The sequence below is a fragment of the Schistocerca nitens genome, chromosome 3 (genome assembly GCF_023898315.1).
Source record: "Schistocerca nitens isolate TAMUIC-IGC-003100 chromosome 3, iqSchNite1.1, whole genome shotgun sequence".
NCBI classification, from domain to species: Eukaryota; Metazoa; Arthropoda; class Insecta; order Orthoptera; family Acrididae; genus Schistocerca; species Schistocerca nitens.
In genome coordinates, this window is record NC_064616.1 from 341,136,055 (window position 1) to 341,142,054 (window position 6,000).

Sequence of the window (6,000 nt, forward strand, 5' to 3'; positions counted from 1 at the left end):
CAGAGGGTAGGGAAGGTGGTTTGGGAATTTCATAGGGATGAACCAAGAGGTTGCGAAGGTTAGGTGGATGGCGGAAAGACACTCTTGGTGGAGTTGGGAGGATTTCATGAAGGATGGATCTCATTTCAGGGCAGGATTTGAGGAAGTCATATCCCTGCTGGAGAGCCACATTCGGAGTCTGATCAAGTCCCGGAAAGTATCCTGTCACAAGTGGGGCACTTTTGGTGTTCTTCTGTGGGAGGCTCTGGGTTTGAGGGGATGAGGAAGTGGCTCTGGTTATTTGCTTCTGTACCAGGTCGGGAGGGTAGTTGCGGGATGCGAAAGCAGTTTTCAGGTTGTTGGTGTAATGGTTCAGGGATTCAGGACTGGAGCAGATTCGTTTGCCACGAAGACCTAGGCTGTAGGGAATGGACCGTTTGATATGGAATGGGTGGCAGCTGTAATAATGGAGGTACTGTTGCTTGTTGGTGGGTTTGATGTGGACAGATGTGTGAAGCTGGCCATTGGACAGATGGAGGTCAACGTCAAGGAAAGTGGCATGGGATCTGGAGTAGGACCAGGTGAATCTGATGGAACCAAAGGAGTTGAGGTTGGAGAGGAAATTCTGGAGTGCTTCTTCACTGTGAGTCCAAATCATGAAGATGTCATCAATAAGTCTGTACCAAACTTTGGGTTGGTAGGCCTGGGTAACCAGGAAGGCTTCCTCTAAGCGACCCATAAATACGAAGGTTGTTTTTTAAGTAAGGGCCGTTCGCTCGTATAGTCCCGTAGTTCGCGCGGACGCTGCAACAAGCCACCGCGCCACTTGCCGGCATCCTTCCCGTTCACACTGATGAAAGTTGCAGCTCTGTAGCTGGCGTGTACGCATCGCTGTGCTACTTTATAATGTTTACCATTATTGAATCGCCCGCCGCGTGTGAGATACGGTCAGTGATACGTTTTTTGACCGCGAGAAGCCTATCAGCTGAAGAAATTCATCGTCAGTTAACAGAAGTTTATGGCTTGAATGCAATGAGTGAAGGTAAAGTGCGTGAATGGGTTAGAGAGTTTAAAAATGGCCGTCAAAACGTCCGTGACTAAAAACGCTCAGGCCAGCCCTCTGTGATCACTGATGATTTGGTGGCTGCAGTCGAAACAAAGATTCGTGAGGACAGAAGATTCACAATTTCCACTCTTTCTTTGGAATTTCCACAACTTTCAAGATAGGTTTTGTACAAAATTGTGTCTGAAAACCTAAACTTTAAGAAACTGTGTTCTCGGTGGGTACCCAGACTCCTCACAGAGGACCACAAACGGAAGAGATTTGCCACTTCATTGGACTTTTTGATTCGTTACGAGGAAGAAGGGGATGACATGTTGAGTCAAATTGTCACTGGAGATGAAACATGGGTACCCCATATCACTCCCGAAAGCAAGTGACAATCGATGGAATGACGACACACAACCTCACCCGTCAAGGTCAAAGCCAAACAGACACTGTCAAAGCGTAAGATTATGGCAACTGTGTTCTGGGACCGGCGCGGTGTTTTGCTAGTGGACTTTATGCCACGAGGAACGACAATCAACTCAGATGCCTACTGTGCAACTCTAAAGAAGCTCTGCAGAGCAATTCAAAACAAAAGGCGCGGCATGCTGACAAAAGGAGTTTTGCTCCTGCACGATAACGCTAGGCGTCACACCTTTCAAAGACTCGGGATTTCATTGATTCTTTTGGCTGGGAAGTTTTGGACCATGCACCATACAGCCCCGACCTTGCTCCGAGCGATTTTCACCTTTTCCGGTACATGAAACACCATCTTGGCGGGTAGCGCTTCAATGATGACGATGAAGTGAAAGCGGCCGTGAACTCTTGGCTGTTGGAGCAGGTGGCCGAATTCTTTGAAGAGGGAATTAAAAACTTGTACGGTATGACAAGTGCTTAAATAAACAAGGCAACTATGTAGAAAATAGGTAAAAGTGTGTAGAATCAGAAAATAAATGTGTTTTTACAAAAGTATTTGTATTTTTTTAAATAAAAACGGCCCTTACTTAAATAAACAACCCTCGTAGATTGGCGTATGAGGGGGCCATCCTGGTACCCATGGCTGTTACCTTTAATTGTTGATGTGTCTGGCCTTCGAAAATGAAGAAGTTGTGAGTCAGGATGAAGCTGGCTAAGATAATGAGGAAAGAGGTTTTAGGTAGCGTGGCAGCTGATCAGCATGAAAGGAAGTGCTCCATCACAGAGAGGCCCTGGACGTGCGGAATATTTGTGTATAAGGAAGTGGCATCAATGGTTACAAGGATGGTTTCCGGGGGTAACAGATTGGGTAAGGATTCCAGGCATTCAAGAAAGTGGTTGGTGTCTTTGATGAAGGATGGGAGACTGCATGTAATAGGTTGAAGGTGTTGATGTACGTAGGCAGAGATACGTTCTGTGGGGGCTTGGTAACCAGCTACAATGGGGCGGCCAGGATGATTGCGTTTGTGAATTTTAGGAAAGAGATAGAAGGTAGGGGTGCATGGTGTCGGTGGGGTAAGGAGGTTGATGGAGTCAGGTGAAAGGTTTTGTAGGGGGCCTAAGGTTCTGAGGATTCCTTGAAGCTCTGCCTGGACATCAGGAATGGGATCCCTCAGCCACATACTCCCGACGATCAAGTACCACAGTCGTGGAACACTTGTCCGCCGGAAGAATATATATATATATAATGATGCATAGTTCTTTTAGCTACTTCACAGTACATGAAATGGAGATGATATCAAACACTCTATGATAATTCAGGATACACAGCATATAATGAGAAAGGATTATTACTGAGCATTGGCTCTGAAAAGTGAATGGCAGAAATGGTATAATATATTTATGTTAAAGTATTATAAAAATAATAAAATATAAAGATTATTGGCTTTAAAAAGTGAATTTCAGAAATGACACAGTACATTTATATTAATGTTTTGTAAAAACAGTAAAATATACACAAAAGAAATATTAACTTCCATGGCCTAGAGGTTAAAGAGTATTTTGAACAATTCTAGAGCCCACAACTAGTGGTCTAGTGGTTAGCATTGTTGCTTCTAGAATGCAGTGTGTCAGGTTCAATAATCAACAAGTCAGAGATTTTCTTCATTCACAGCTAGGTGTTTGTATTGTCCTAATAATTTCGTCTCAATATCATCTATAAGCTAATTATCAAAGTGGCATGAAACAGATTTTGCATGCACCAGGCGCCTGTCTCCCATCCAGTAATGCCATATGATCATTTTATATCAATATTATGCTGCAAGAAACACAACCACTCAAATATACATATAAGTAGTAGTATTGCTGGTGTACAAGTCCCCAGTGGATAATATTTTCAGGCCCATCAAATAATTAAAAATGATATACATCTTGTCATGTAAAATTAACTGGAAATTTATTGTTTGTAGATATTTTTATTTTAATCTTCCCTCATATATCACTGATCAATGATATCTTGAGCTATTATTCACTATAATATACATAGTGTATCAAAAAGGCCTTTACAACTTTGAAAATTTGTACAGAATTATTGGTACAACTTAGAGACCGAGTCTTGCTGTCAACTTGAAGGAAAGTAGAACATTTATAATATTACCTGAAAATACAGCTCTTCGGTTGCACAGGTAAAAAATTTTCAACTTTACCTAGGTTTCAACTGATGTAAGGCAGCCTTCATCAGAAGTAAAAAATTTTTACATTACCTATAACAGAGTTTTGAAATAATATAAAAATTATTAAATTAAACATATGTAATAAAATTACATCATAGCTAACTGCTACGGTACACTAGAACAAGAAAGCATACTTACATAGAGTAAACAGTTACAAAATTTTCAAACATTCCTCCCGCAACGACCATCCAATCCTCAATGAGCAACCACAATTACGCGACAAAAACCTCTCCAATGGTGCAAAGCCCCCGCCCAAAATCACTCAACGCAGAATACCGCTACCATGCCTCCCGCACTGTAGCCTCAAATACCGCTCTCCCTCTCCCTGCTCCACAGCACAATACCTCGTTCAACCCTCAACCCGCCACACACTATCCGACACAATGTAATCAGCACACCACGCGCTCCTGTTCCAATGGTCATTGCGGGAGGAATGTTTGATAATTTCATAACTATTTACTCTATGTAAGTATGCTTTCTTTGTCTACTGTACCGCAGCAGTTATCTATGATGTAATTTTATTACATATGTTTAATTTAATAATTTTTATATTATTCCAAAACTCTGTTATAGGTAATGTAAAAATTTTTTACTTCTGATGAAGGCTGCCTTAGAGCAGTGGAAACCTAGGTAAAGTTGAAAATTTTTTACCTGTGCAACCGAAGAGCTGTATTTTCAAGTAATATTATAAATTTCGTCTGCGGTTGCTGCATTATTGGCCATGTTCAAAATTGAAAGTAGAACAGTTGTGACTCATGTGGTATGCTAGTAGAGAATCACACCACCATAAGTGCTAGCAACAGATGCAACAAAAATGGATTCCCTTGCCAGTCCTGAGGAAGTCCTGAGGATGCTCACTGTGTGTTGTAGTTTGAAGAGTTGAAGTTTGCAAACAATGTGCAACAGCACATTTACCATACGGATTATGGTAAAGATCCTTCCAGTAGATCTGCTATTTTTGAGTAGTAGAGTTGTTTTATTGGAACTAAACATTCCCATAAGACATAAGAAATCCTCAATTAACTGCTATGCATCTGATGATGTTGAGCAAATGAGACAAAGCTTTTGATCACTTCTGCAAAATCTAACTGGCATGCTTCTTGAGAGCTGAGTGTGTTACACATGACTGTTTGATATGTGCTAAAACATAGTTGTATCTCAAACCATACAAGTTTACAATGGTGCAAGGACTAAAAGGTAGTGATAAGATTGCTTGTAAGGACTTTTGTTTGGATATGTTACATCAGTTGGATGAAGATTTCTTTGGAAAGGCTATCTTTAGATATGATTTGACTTTCCACTTAAGTGGTAAAGTTAATAAACACAACTGTAGCATTTGGGGCAGTGAACTCAGATTTTAAGCTATTTGGTTACTCTAATCTCCGAGCTCTAATAAATAAAGAAATACACTGAATATCATACCCTAATATTTAATATATTTTTGATAACAATTCTTTTAGCCTTCCTTTCTTTCAACTCAGGCTTCAATGAACTATAAGATAGCAGTTTTTGTTTCATTATGGACCCTGGCAGAAAAACAGAAAGAAACAACTCAGGCAGCAGAAATGAAAATATAAGATGTAGATTATGTGTAAAATGTACACTTTAAGAGGTTGAAGGACATAAGATACCATGTTTAAGTTGTGTTGAGATAGTAGCTGATAACAGATGTCTGAAAGTAATGCATAGTTACAAAGCCATGAGCAACGTGAAAGAGTCAGAACAAAGGATGATGTAAGGACAAATCTGACCAATTTTGAGTTCCTTGAAGACAGAAGTCATCAGAATTATAATTAATGTCTCAGTCAAAATACTTAGAAAGTTCATAGAAGACCAGTGGAAAGAGAGTTACATAAAACAACTTAAATCATCTTTAAATACTTTCATAAATGCAGTTTTAGTTTAACATACATGAGGGTAAGAAGTAAGATGATGGATGACACCAAGAACCTAAGTATCTCCTGTTTGAAAAGAGTTTTGTACAGTTCAAATGATATACAGCAATCCAAAACACAAATAAAATTGTTACTAAATTTGTAATATAGCTTCAGCTTGTTATTAGAATGGCATGCAATATGACCAAATATCATATTACCCATATAATAAAGCAAAATTAATATGACAGACAGTTTTACTTAGAAGGCTCAGTTTCTAATTAATCAAGACTTGAATTACTTCCTTCTAACTACAGAAATGCATGATACTAGTTGGTTTTTGGCAATTTTTATCTTATTTTTATTTGTAAAGTACTGTACTTAATTCATGGTTATAGATGTTTATGCATTTTATTAGTATTCAAGTGAAATATTGGCTTATATATATATATAT